This window comes from Garra rufa, chromosome 1 (genome assembly GCF_049309525.1).
Source record: "Garra rufa chromosome 1, GarRuf1.0, whole genome shotgun sequence".
NCBI classification, from domain to species: Eukaryota; Metazoa; Chordata; class Actinopteri; order Cypriniformes; family Cyprinidae; genus Garra; species Garra rufa.
In genome coordinates this window covers 88,375,988-88,389,688 of record NC_133361.1, presented here as the reverse complement: position 1 = coordinate 88,389,688, position 13,701 = coordinate 88,375,988, and the positions used below count along the sequence as shown (strand labels likewise).

At 39.2% G+C, this 13,701-nt stretch overlaps 1 long non-coding RNA gene and 4 other non-coding genes across 5 annotated transcripts; 4 read left to right on the top strand and 1 right to left on the bottom strand.

Annotated features, from left to right (window-relative positions):
• Positions 1 to 40: 40 nt before the first annotated feature.
• trnan-guu (transfer RNA asparagine (anticodon GUU)) lies at positions 41 to 114 on the top strand. The gene has a single exon. It is a non-coding gene; the product is annotated as a tRNA-Asn (tRNA).
• Positions 115 to 1,114: 1,000 nt separating this feature from the next.
• Positions 1,115 to 1,196, bottom strand: trnas-gcu (transfer RNA serine (anticodon GCU)). Its single transcript has one exon. It is a non-coding gene; the product is annotated as a tRNA-Ser (tRNA).
• Positions 1,197 to 1,659: 463 nt separating this feature from the next.
• LOC141283593 (U4 spliceosomal RNA) lies at positions 1,660 to 1,800 on the top strand. The gene has a single exon (XR_012338176.1). It is a non-coding gene; the product is annotated as a U4 spliceosomal RNA (small nuclear RNA).
• Positions 1,801 to 2,658: 858 nt separating this feature from the next.
• trnak-cuu (transfer RNA lysine (anticodon CUU)) lies at positions 2,659 to 2,731 on the top strand. The gene has a single exon. It is a non-coding gene; the product is annotated as a tRNA-Lys (tRNA).
• A 959-nt stretch (positions 2,732 to 3,690) lies between these two features.
• LOC141340333 (uncharacterized) lies at positions 3,691 to 7,727 on the top strand. The gene is made up of 5 exons (XR_012356564.1): positions 3,691 to 4,279; positions 4,450 to 4,543; positions 4,880 to 4,969; positions 5,272 to 5,354; positions 7,018 to 7,727. It is a non-coding gene; the product is annotated as an uncharacterized lncRNA (long non-coding RNA).
• Positions 7,728 to 13,701: the final 5,974 nt, after the last annotated feature.

Here is a 13,701-nt window from a genome sequence, read left to right as displayed (position 1 = left end):
TTTTACACCGGTGATCCGGCGGCAGCAAGCAACAGCGGCTGTCTCTGTGGCGCAATCGGTTAGCGCGTTCGGCTGTTAACCGAAAGGTTGGTGGTTCGAGCCCACCCAGGGACGTGTGAAATGCTGGAGTTTTGCACGCGCGTCAGGTGTCCACTAACGCCTATGCCATTCTTAGGGTTGCGAGGCACAGCTTTCTCAGGGCGTTTATCTTGTGCACCTTCAATAAGCTGGCTTGTTTTAAAAGAACTCAGCGGCGGGCATTTGGTGAACATTTTCACCAGCTCGAGTAGTTTGCTGTGGCATGTGGATGCCTTCTTTACTGATGATCTGTCTCTGGGGCTCATCTAGTTGACATAGTATCCGCTGACATTCGGCTGAAGGTGCTGATCCACCATCTGCTCTTGGTACGGACTGGAACCGGGGGACTGTAGTGACCATCAGATCGGAATACAGAATGGATCTGGTGGCTACGGTGACCTCAGAATAAGAAGAAACAGACTAATATTAATGTAGATGCAAAAGTTCCATGTTGCCACAAAGTCAATACCCAATACCCCACCGGGATGACTTGAAATACAGTCAGCATCGGCAATTTTTGCCAGTCTCTCTGGAGGCTTGTTGAGAAAGATAGTCTTGCTTCGTTTTGTTTCCTTTTATTGGCGTGGCTGGTTGTTGGTCCTCGTCAAAGAGGTGTCCACCGATCATAGCGTGCCGGAGCCAGAAGACTCGTTGTTTTGTCAATATGTTCTCAAGACTTTGCGGCAGGTATCAATAAACTACAGCACAATCACAGCTCGCCGCTACCCATCGTAAACAGGTTGGGCCTGTCTGTTCCGGTGGGCTCTCAGTGGTGCTAAAGCATCAAATGAAGAGGATGGGATTCGAACCCACACAAACCAAGGCGTGCCGAGCACAACGGGCTAGCCTTGCATCGCCTTAACCACTCGACCACCTTTCGTTTCGCGCGGTCCTTTTGTTTAACACTCCCGATTCAGACCACCAGCTCATCAGTAGAGCGCTCAGTGAACTGAACTGAGTGTGTCAGATAGGGAAGACTCACAAAAATTGCAGAGTGGGGTCCCCAGGACCGAGGATCACTGCTAAATGTACCGAACGACGAGGATGGGATTCGAACCCACGCGTGCAGAGCACAATGGATTAGCAGTCCATCGCCTTAACCACTCGGCCACCTCGTCGTATTACGTGGCGTCTTTTATTTAGCACTCGCGATTGAGATCATCAGCTCATTAGTAGAGAACTCAAAGAACTGAACTGAGTGTGTTAGATAAGGAGGACACACAAAAAGTTCAGCATGGGGTCCCCAGGACCTAGATTATGGTCCAGTGCTAAAGGAACCGAACGACAAGGATGGGATTAGCAGTCCATCGCCTTAACCACTCGGCCTCCCCGCCCCCTTGCTGACTGAGAGAGGCCATGCTGCGGACCTTTTCAGCTGCTGCTGCTGTGCTTTCAGCAGGCTGTTTTGAGCACAGAGGGAATAGTGAATGAGCCGTCTTTTACACACCTCTAATCTGTTCCGTAGAAACACGGTGCAGCAACCCGTGCCAGGAGACTGTTTGTGCGGCAGTTTAAAGCTTGCTACCACCTTGTCGGTTCACATCCACGTAGGTGCCTGCAAAGGTCACGACCGTCGCCGGCATTCTTTCGCAGAGGCAATATTGTAGCCTATGAGGTTTATCCGAGGCGCGATCATTGCTGGTTGAAAACTTTACCCAATACCCCGCCAGGATGACTTGAAATACAGTCAGCTTTGGCAATTTTTGCTAGCCTCTCTGGAGGCTTAGAGTATTGTTGAGAAAAAATAGCCTTGTTTCGTTTAGGTTTTGTTTCTCGTCGAAAAGGTGTCTGCTGATGATTGAGCGCCAGAGCCAGAAGGCTTGTTGTTTTGTAAATATGTCCTCAAGACGGGTATCATTAAACTGCAGCGCAATTACAGCTCACCGTTACCCATCGTAAACAGGTTGGGCCTGTCTGGTCCGGTGGGCTCTCAGTGGCGCTAAAGCTTCCAGTGCATGTCGAGCACAATGTATTAGCCTTCCACCGCCTTACCCGCTGGACCACCTCGTCATCTTGCGTGGTTTCTTTGTTTAACACTCCTGAACCATGTGCATGTGGATGCCTTCTTCGTCTTTTGTTTCAGCCGCCGAGGGCCTGTTTTCCACTGAGGCCCTGCGTCAAACTCCCTATGAGACACAATCGAACGTTAGTAGTAACCTCCGATTACGGCCGAATGTGGATTCTGCTCGGACGACGGGGCACCGGTACATCCTTTGTAGCTTTGGCTTGTTAGCCAAACGCTACAGCAGTTTGCCATTTCCCATGAAATCATCCTTGATTTCCTTAAGAAAGGTGCCCCAAATTGGTGGAAAATCACATCTCAACCATACGCTGTCCAAAGCATTGACCCGCCTTCACGCGGCAAAACAGAACGTGTTGTTGGCCCGCACTGCTGGGTCAAACTGCGCTTCCCAAAAACAGATTGGGTCAAAACCGACAGAAGAAAACTCTAAGCCTGCTCTAAGCCCTACCCACGGGGAGGGCTCGACAGTCTCGCACAACGCGAGAGCCTCCGTTTCGCCTGTGTAATTTGGGGGCCGATGAAAACTGGGTCCGACCCGGTGAAGAGGCCCACGACCAGCCCGGCTAGCTCAGTCGGTAGAGCATGAGACTCTTAATCTCAGGGTCGTGGGTTCGAGCCCCACGTTGGGCGGCTCTGTTGACTCTCTTTCTTCCCAAAAGGGTGGCGGGCTCCAGCGTGCCCATTCGCCGCGCAGGCTGAGTGGATTTTGCGAGATCCGGAAACATCTTTCAAAACAGATGTCGCTGTTAGTGCGAGCAATATTAATCCCTATCGCTAACCCTAACCCTTGCTTTTACACCGGTGATCCGGCGGCAGCAAGCAACAGCGGCTGTCTCTGTGGCGCTACCTGGAGCAGGATCGTCTGTTTCCACGGCCGTCTCCTCGTCCAATCGCCGATCTCGCCGTCCATTGTGAGAATGGACGAGAGCCAATCGCGTCGCTCGCCATCCATTGTGAGAATGGACGGGAGCCAATCGCGTCGCTCGCCGTCCATTGTGAGAATGGACGAGAGCCAATCGCATCGCTCGAGCTCCATTGTTGAGAGCCACTCACCATGCTTAGTTTCATTCTAAGTCAGGTTCAAAAATCAGACTAACGGAATATAGGATAACTTTTCAAAGTAAGTAATACATGTTTTCTACTTTCTTCCTCTCTGTTTACAATGTTCTCAATTGGTAACTCGTTACGTTTTCGTCCGTCATTCATCCGTGTTTGGCGTTCACAAACTTTTGACTCGCGAATTGCCCATAATGAAACACTGTTTAAATGTAATCTAACTTTCTAAAGTCCATTTACTCGTTCTTAAGTTCGATTTAAATGGGGGAAAAACGCGTTTCAGCTGTAAGTGCAGTCATCCCTTATGACAATTTACCTTGTTTTTACTATAGTAAAAGCGTAGTAACCATGTTGTGTTTTTGGCTGATCGATTACAACTGTATGAACACAGTCTTACTATAAATGAAAATCTGAATGAACAGCAACAACAAAAAACGTTGCGCTTGTGTTTGTCGTCATTTACCATGGCTTTACTATAGTGAAAGTGTAGTAATCATCCCAGACAGCACACATACGTCGGGCCGATGTCGGCCCGTAAGCAGAACGTCGGCCTCATAAACTCTAAGATCTAAAAAGGATCGGCCAGGCGTAGGCGGGTGTAATTTGGTCAGTGCTCTACTTTGCCAGCTCATCAAAGGTCGGCTCTGAGTCGGCTCACGACAGAAGGCCGATGCCGCGTTTTTCTGTTTGAACTTGTACGGTTACTCGTCTCTTAGCAACCCACCAGAGAGATGGCGACTCCCCCGGCGACATCCGTGGCTTTCAGGTAAGTTTTCACTTGAGTTAAATTGGAAAAAATATATTATTTTGTTAATTTTGTGACACTTTATAACTAGTAAGGCGCTTGGTGCACTGTAGTACAGGTAAAAGACTTTGCGTGAGCCCTACTTGAGACTTTGGCTCGTTTCTTGTTTAGCTAACGCTAACGGATTTTATTTTACTGTGTTTCCAGCTGTTTCTCTGAGGGGACGAGCTAACGTTAGACACTGAGCAGCAAAAAGCTTAGTTCAGAGTTTGTTTTTAGTTTTTATTTCAGTAGTGTTACACTACTTTGTCCTAACTAACGTTTTTCGTCGTGTTTTTCACTCTGTTACAGGCTGCCAGAAAGTCTCCGTCTCTACGGTGAGCCAGCTATTGTTGTGGTTCCTTTTTAAACTAATAGTCTGTTTTAAATTCATTATTGGATAATGATTAAATGAAACTAGATTAATAATGTAATGATTTAATTCTAGATGTTTACTTTTGTAAATACTGCGTGACTTTGACGTATTTTAATATGTTGAATATCTAAGTTTACGCTGGAGAGGTTGCCATGGAAACGGGGCTGCAGCAAGTCACCTGACACTAAACTCAGTCTCTCGGTGCTGTTGTCGTCGCTGCTTTTAGGTAAGTTTAGTGCTTAAAATCACACAAGTATTACATATAACTGTTCCTTACTTGTAATTGACTCGTTTCTGTTGAATATTTACTTCGTATAAATGGTTTAATGTCTTCGAAAAAGTTCGTTAGCATCTCACAGATGAGGTATACTAACTCTAGAGATTGAGCTCTTGTTTATGAAACTTTTTTTATTTTTATTTATTTATTTATTTTTTTTGCTGACAGATTGTCTGTGGGTTATTGGAAGTAGGCTCATTTATTGAACCTAAATGGCTGAAAACAAGTGAAAATGCTTCTTGATCTTGTAAGGTAAACACATACTGACAAAATTTGTTCTTTCAGGAGGACAGAAATAAAGCCCCCACAACAGAAGGGAAGCTCCAAGGTTTCAAAATGTCTGAATAGAGCTGCTGACAGAAGCAGGAAATACAGGTGAACCGAAGAAGCTCATAAAAATAACTTAATATGCATTTTTCACACAATATATTTAACCTATATAACCATGTGTCTGTTAAATTATTTTGCTAAATTAAATATTTATTATAGTAATTTTAAGAAGCTTTTCACAGCCAAATGTAACTACTTAACACTAAAAACATATTGTTATATAATTGTAGTATATTATGTATTCTTTTTTCTGCATTGTACCTGTACTTTAACTTGTTCAACCTTCTAATAAACCAGCAACTGCATACTAAATATTGTGGTCTCTGTGACAAATGTTTTGTTCCTAGATTCTTCCATGATGATGGCCTGTGGCACATCAGCAGACTCAGAGTGAACCTTCTTCTCCAAAGTGTTGTAAACCAATGATCTAGTAAGTAAAATATCAAACATACACTACTGTTTCGTAAGTTTTGGTATGGTAAAGTTGCTTCTGCCCACCACAGCTTTGTGTATTTTGATAAATAATACAGTTAAGCAGTAATATTGTAAAATTAATATAATTTAAAATGATTGTTCTCTATTTTAATATAGTTAGAGAACTAATTTATTTCTGTGATGCAAAGCTACATTTTCAGTATCTTTACTCCGGTCTTCAGGGTCACATGATCCTTCAGAAATCATTAATCATGTGTTTGAGTTTAAGCAAGAGGATATTTTGATGAATAAAAAAAGTTTTTTTTTTTTTTTTTTTTTTTTTTTCATTTACAGCATTTATTTAGTTTCCTTTAACTTTTGATAATTGATAATAAGACATTGCATGATTTCTGAAGGATCATGTCACGCTGAAGACTGGAGTAAAGATGCTGAAAATGCAGCTTTGATAAAAAGAAATTAAGTTCACAATATATTCACAAAAATCAGTTAATTTGTAATAATATTTTACAATATTATTGTTTTTACTTCATTTTTGATCAAATAAATGCAGCCTTGGTGAGCAGAAGCATCTTATTTCTAAGACAAACTTTTGAAAGGTAGTGCACATTACAGTTATGATGTACCTCCCACTTACAGGGCTAGTTCACCTAAAAATGAAAATTCTGTCATCAATTACTCATGCTCATGTTGTTCCAAACCCGTAAGACCTCCTTTCATCTTCTGAACACAATTTAAGATAGTTTTGATAAAATCCAAGAGCTTTCTGACCCTGCATAGACAGCAAGGGTACCACCATAGTCAAGACAGAGAAGGGCAGTAAAGACATTGTTGACATTGTCCATGTGACATCTGTGGTTCAACTGTAGTTTTATGAAACTCTAAGAGTAATTTTGTGCACAAAATAAACTAAATTGGTACTCTCGTAGCATCATAAAATGAAGGTTGAATCGCTGATGTCACATGGACTATTTTAATAATGCTTTTACTTCCCTTCTGTGTCTTGACCGTGGTAGGGCCCTTGCTGTATATGCAGGGTCAGAAAGCTCTCAGATTTCATCCAAAACATCTTAATTGGTGTTTTTAAGATGAACAAAGGTCTTACAGTTTTGGAATGACATGAGAGTGAGGAATTAATGACAGAATTTTCATATTTTGGTGAACTAACCCTTAAAATTATACTGTGGTATATGTAGTCCATTCTGTGTCTGTTCCCTGAATACTGAGGGCAAATAATATATTTACCAAGGGTTCTATAAAAATTCTTATTGTGATTAAACCAGATCACAATGAACACAAATACGGGCAACAGCAGCTATAGTACTTGGCCTGTAATGAGGTTACAAAACTCTGGACTATTGATAATAGTGAGAATGTATCAAAAGTCCACTAAAGTATATAAGCACATTTTTTGTATTTTATTCCTTAACTTTAAAATAGTCTTCCTGATAATGTCCAGGGGTCAGGTACAATCTTTTTGTTTAAATTAATTAAAAATACACATTTTTAGCCAAGCATTCACATAACACATCTCATAACATTGCACTACAGTTATATGTAATTTAAATAACTCATCCTTTGTCTGAAATAATATGAACAGCTGCTATACTAATCTTTCTCCTTTTGCTTTCCTGTTTCTTTCTCTGGATGCCCATCCCAAGGTTACCAGAGGTTACGCCAGTTCTAGATCGAATCCAGCCTTACTTGTGAAGACTTCAGAAGACCGCAACACTCAAGTCTTCAGATGATGCCAGCTGTACATGGACATACAAAACTGTGAAATATTATCCTTATATTGCCTTTAAGGGTATACATTTTCAAGCCGCTTTGTATTATTGCAGTGTTTCTAATATCTGTAAATCTGTTTACCTATAAATCCCTTTTTACTTATAAGCAACACTCTGCAGGATGACTCTTAATGAAATGATGAGTTTTGACAAAAACACTTTTTGCATCAACAAAATGACAAAATACTGTGTTTTCCGTCATGCAGCAGAGTTTTGCTCATAAATAAACTGGGGATCTCTGAGAAATCTTTTACATTAACAACTTTGTAACATACAAAGTGGATTGAAAATTGTTGACCTTACCCTTTAATAATGTTAAATGATTGTGTTTAACTGAACACTTCACTGGAGACTTTAGTAATGTTTTATCATAAAAGATTTTAAAATTTGTATCATATAACTTAAAACATTTTAACTGCTGTAGTGTTTGCTCATTTTTTTATTTTGTGTTCATGTAGCTCTTGTAATATTGTACATTGGTTTTTGCCATGAAGATAGATTAGATTCTGATGTGGCAATGAAAATAGATAATTACCTTTATCTTTGAGATTCTGTCATATGGACATTTTTTTGTTGCTAAAAGATCTTTCCCAGTAAGTCTCAGTCACCTCTGGCTGATTTTTTTTTTTTTTTTTTTTTTTTTACATTGTAACCTTGGAACAATGCGTTTTCTGTAAACCTACTTTGAAATGATAAGTATTATGAAATGTGTATATAATTATAGAGCAGTTAACCATGTTAACCATGTTTTTCAATAGCAAAACTGTAGCAACTATAGTAAACAAGTTTTTTTTTTTTTTTTTTTTGGTTCATAAGGTTTTGATGCCATGGTTCTACTATAGTTGAATTGTAGTAATACTAAAGTAAAACTGTGGTAAGCATGACTGTAGTAACCATAGTTTTTTAAAATCATAATAAATGTGGTTGCTATGGTTTTACTGCAAATACTATAGTAATGGTTAGTTTTGTACTTACTGTGGTTTTAATGCAACAGTCATTGTTAAACGGTTATTGTAGTAAAAATATTGATTTAGTTTTTACTATGGTTTTACTGCAAATGCTGTGGTTAATCCTTGAAAGAGTGAATGATTCTCATTTGTATGTCACTTTTGATACAAATATATCTGATAAATGTAAATGTATTTGTATGTTTAATGTCTGCCTTGAAAATATTAATAAACAAGCAACCGTTATTGAGAGTGGTGTCGTGTGTATTGTTTTATTATAAACCAGCGGCTCCTGCCGCGGGTGGTACGTGAGAATAGAAATGAGCAAAACGCCGGTGAACCGCGCCCACGCCGAGCAGCCGGGATTTAAAGCTGCATCGGCCGAATGTCGGCCGGAGTGTATTTGCGATTAAATGCCGACATCGCGGCGACGTCTTGCCGATTAGCAAACGACCTCGGAGCGACATCGCGCCGATGGAATTTTGTAAGTCGGGACGACGTCGGCCCAACGTATGTGTGCTATCTGGGATGTTTCCTTTTCACGACTTGCCTAAAATCTCACATATTAAACATAATTGTGCCTGTAATCGTTATTAAACTCAGTTTACTCGTTCTTTAAGTGTAAACACAGTCTTACTAATAAACAAGTAATTTACCATGCTTTTACTATAGTGAAAGTGTAGTAATCATGTTTTGTTTCCATGATTTGCCTAAAATCTCACATATTAAACATAATTGTGCCTGTAATTGTACTTATTAAACTCAGTTTTCTCGTTCTTTAAGTGTAAACACAGTCTTACTAATAAACAAGTAATTTACCATGCTTTTACTATAGTGAAAGTGTAGTAATCATGTTTTGTTTCCATGATTTGCCTATAATCTCACATATAAAACACCATTTGCCTGTAGTTTTGCATAGTAAACACATCTATTCTATTTAAAGTTTGATTTGGATTTAAAAAATATGTTTAGTTGTAGACATTATCATTTCCAATTAACATTTAATGTGATTTTGCTATGTGTGAATGTAGTAATCAAGTTTTGTGTTTGCAGATGGATTACTATTTATATAAACACAGATGCAAATAATAATTTAAATGAAAATGTAATGTTATATAGACATCCCTTACAAAAATTAACCATGGTTTAAGTAAAGTGTACTTACTATGTTCTTTGTTTTTTTGTTTTTGTTTTTTTCTCAGATTGATTATCATATGTATAACCACAGCTTTTAACTAACAATGTACTTTATTTTACATTGTCATTAATACATGCTATATGTAGTTACTATAGTAATAACAGTAAATTATGCATAATTGGATGCAACTAACTGTAAACCAAACAAAACAATAATCTTACCCCTATAGTAACTGCATGTAGTAATTTCATATTCAAATCTTTATATGTATAATTGTAGTGTAACACCTTTAAATGTTTAACCTTGTTTTGCTTTATTAGCAATAAAATAATGTTTAATTGTTGTAATGGGTGCCATTATTTAGTCAGCTTGAATATATATCGTTGTATCATTATAAAAAAATTAAAAACATTTGTGTAGTTGTCCAATACCTGCAAAATGCACATTACTAACTACTATTTTCCTATTATATTTAGATGAGCACTAAGCCAAAGAGCCACAAGGTCATGGGTGTTGGCGAGTGGATGGCCAGGTTGAGGACTTTTGCCAGCTCTGGGGTTTTGTCCGTCTGGAGGCAACAGACCAGCACCACGGCAGCGGAAGTGGTACAGCCTCTACCAGAAGGTAAAGTTACCTGTATCTCATTGTAGAATATGAATGTGTACATTATTTGTCAAACATTTTTACACGTGACTGTGTTTAATGTTTTTGAAAGAAGTGTCTTTTGCTCATTCAGCCTGCATTTATTTGATCAAAAATACAGAAAAAACAGCAATATAATTTGTACTGCATATTTGTATTTATTTTGTTATTTTTTAATGAAAACTGTGATACGTTTTGCAGAATTCATTGATGAATAAAAAGTTAAAAGAACAGCATTAATTTCTCTTTTGAACAGTCCTGTATATCGTTAAAGAAGATTTTCTATTTTATTTCTAATGCTGTTCTTTATTGAACTTTTTATTCTTCAATGAATAAAAAAAGTATCACAGATTACATAAAAAAATACATTAAGCAGCACAACTGTGTCCAACATTGGTCATAAATTAAATTCTAAAATGATAGCTAAATATTCAGCGTTGATGACAGAAATAATTTGAATTTAAAGTTTATGGAACTATAAATTTAAACTGTAATGACATTTTACAATATTACTGATGTTTTCTTTATTTTTATCAAATAAATGCAGGATCGACGAGCATAAGGCACTTCTTTCAAAAAACATTAAAAATAGTGATGTGTCCAAACTTTTGACTGATCCTGTATTTGTGTTTCCTTTTATTAAATTTTGTTTTGGTTTTTTATAGGAGAACTGCTTGGTGTTGACTACTTCCTGAGTCAGACTGGACAGCCCCTGGTAGTGGACCCTGACTCAGAAGAGACAGAGAACCTGCTGGAGGATGTGGATGAAGGCGAGGATGAAGAAGACGAGGGCTTCAGGGAGGACCAAACACTTGACATTACTGTGTCAAGTCTTACCGATGACCCAAGCTTCTCTCTGTCCTCCACTGTGCCTCCTTCACTCCAGGTGCCTCAGCATCTCCTGACGAGTCTGTGGTATGTAAATATCTTGTTGTATGCATGTATGTAATTGTGTTTCATGTAATATTGTTACATTTCTAGGAAAATATATATTTATATGTTTGTTTATTTTGTTCCACTTCACTGTACTCATAATGTTGTTCATTTCTGTTTTTTTTTTTCTTTATATTTTTTCTCCCAGGCTTTGGATAGTGCTGGTGTGCTGGACAAAGTGGACAGCCTTGTGGAGTATCTTGTGGAGCTCAGGAATCAGCCATCTCTGGCTCTCACCAACCAGCAGGTCAGTTTCTCTACTTTTTCTTCTTGACCTGTCATATGTTAACACTACCACTTGTTTTGTTTTCTCATTTGCCATGTATTATATGCTCTCTCTGCTTAGGTGGGCAATATAGTTGGCAGAACCTGCTGGATTACGATAAGAAGAGAGTGGTGTTTGCTGCCAGACACCAGAGCAGGCTGGACACAGGTTAACTCCAGGGGTGGAGAGCGTGAAGAGGCAGACATTCACCACCACTGCCCCACTTGCCCAGTGGCCAGATTGTTGTCGCTTGATAGAGACCATTTCAAGCTCTGTGCCATCCATAAGAGTCCAAAAAAGAAAGGGGATAAAGTTTTATTTATGTGTATTGTTTTGTGCTTTCTGTTCTTTATGCACTTGCAATGAAGGCACAAGTGCCATGGACATTAAGACAGTTTTATTTAAAAGTATAGTTTTGTTTTCTGTTCTTTTGCACTTGCAAAGAATGCACAGTAGTAATTAATATTTTAAAGTTTTATTCATTTGTATTGTTCTGTGCTTTCTGTTTTTTTTTTTTTTTTGGACTCACAAAGGCAAACAAGAGCCATTTTCATTTTAAAATTTTATTTATGTGTATTGGTCTGTGCTTTCTGTTCTTTTCACTTGCAATTAATGCACAAGAGCCATGGACATTAGATGGTTTTATTTATATGTATAGCTCTGTTTTCTGTTCTTTTGCACTTGCAAAGAATGCACAGGAGTCATGGACAATAGAAAGTATTATTAAGAGGTATTATTCGGTGTTCTGCACATGCAACATAACTATAAGAATAAAAATGTAAAAAAAAAAAAGAATAATGAATAATTGGCTATGACTGATTGAAAAATAAAAGTTTGGTCATGATTAAATAACTCTTTTTGTATGTCTTTGTTACAGTATCATTAAACGGTTATAGGCCCTTTTAAAAATTTAGATAAATTTGGGGATTATTTCATAAATAAATTGACTATTTTTTGTACTATAAGTTTTAGAACATAACTACAGCAGAAATATATTTAAACTAAAAGTGCAAAAACTCAGAACTGTGAATAAAATATCAATAATCGGTAATATAAATCTAATAAAGTATTAATTTGTCATTTCAGAAATTATTTCATCCATTTGGACATCATTTATGTGATAATTACTGATAAATAAATCATTCAGTAAACACTTCAATGTATGGCAACAGTGTAATATGAACTGGAAAGCTTGTGATCATCCTTACTCCCGTATAAATGTACAGAAAAATAGAGAAAACAATTTTTTTCAGATAATTTATTGTAAATATACACTCCAAAAACATTGCTTTGAAGGACAAAGAGATAAAATTTCCTTTCATTTCTTTTCTCCTCATTTTTTTCCTTTTTTCTCTCTTTTTTCTTTCTTTTTCTCTTTTTCCCCCTTCTTCCTCCTCCTTCCTTTTCTTCCCCCCCCTTAACAGACTATTGTTCCCCAGCTTTGGCGCAATCGGTTAGCGCGTTCGGCTGTTAACCGAAAGGTTGGTGGTTCGAGCCCACCCAGGGACGTGTGAAATGCCGGAGTTTTGCACGTGCGTCAGGTGTCCACTGACGCCTATGCCATTCTTAGGGTTGCGAGGCACAGCTTTCTCAGGGCGTTTATCTTGTGCACCTTCAATAAGCTGGCTTGTTTTAAAAGAATTCAGCGGCGGGTATTTGGTGAACATTTTCACCAGCTCGAGTAGTTTGCTGTGGCATGTGGATGCCTTCTTTACTGATGATCTGTCTCTGGGGCTCATCTAGTTGACATAGTATCCGCTGACATTCGGCTGAAGGTGCTGATCCACCATCTGCTCTTGGTACGGACTGGAACCGGGGGACTGTAGTGACCATCAGATCGGAATACAGAATGGATCTGGTGGCTACGGTGACCTCAGAATAAGAAGAAACAGACTAATATTAATGTAGATGCAAAAGTCCACAAAGTCAATACCCCACCGGGATGACTTGAAATACAGTCAGCATCGGCAATTTTTGCCAATCTCTCTGGAGGCTTGTTGAGAAAGATAGTCTTGCTTCGTTTTGTTTCCTTTTATTGGCGTGGCTGGTTGTTGGTCCTCGTCAAAGAGGTGTCCACCGATCGTAGCGTGCCGGAGCCAGAAGACTTGTTGTTTTGTCAATATGTTCTCAAGACTTTGCGGCAGGTATCAATAAACTGAACTGAGTGTGTCAGATAGGGAAGACACACAAAAATTGCAGAGTGGGGTCCCCAGGAACGAGGATCACTGCTAAACGTACCGAACGACGAGGATGGGATTCGAAACCACGCGTGCAGAGCACAATGGATTAGCAGTCCATCGCCTTAACCACTCGGCCACCTCGTCATACTACGTGGCGCCTTTTATTTAGCACTCCCGATTCAGATCATCAGCTCATTAGTAGAGAACTCAAAGAACTGAACTGAGTGTGTTAGATAAGGAGGACACACAAAAAGTTCAGCATGGGGTCCCCAGGACCTGGATTAAGGTCCAGTGCTAAAGGAACCGAACGACAAGGATGGGATTAGCAGTCCATCGCCTTAACCACTCGGCCTCCCCGCCCCCTTGCTGACTGAGAGAGGCCATGCTGCGGACCTTTTCAGCTGCTGCTGCTGTGCTTTCAGCAGGCTGTTTTGAGCACAGAGGGAATAGTGA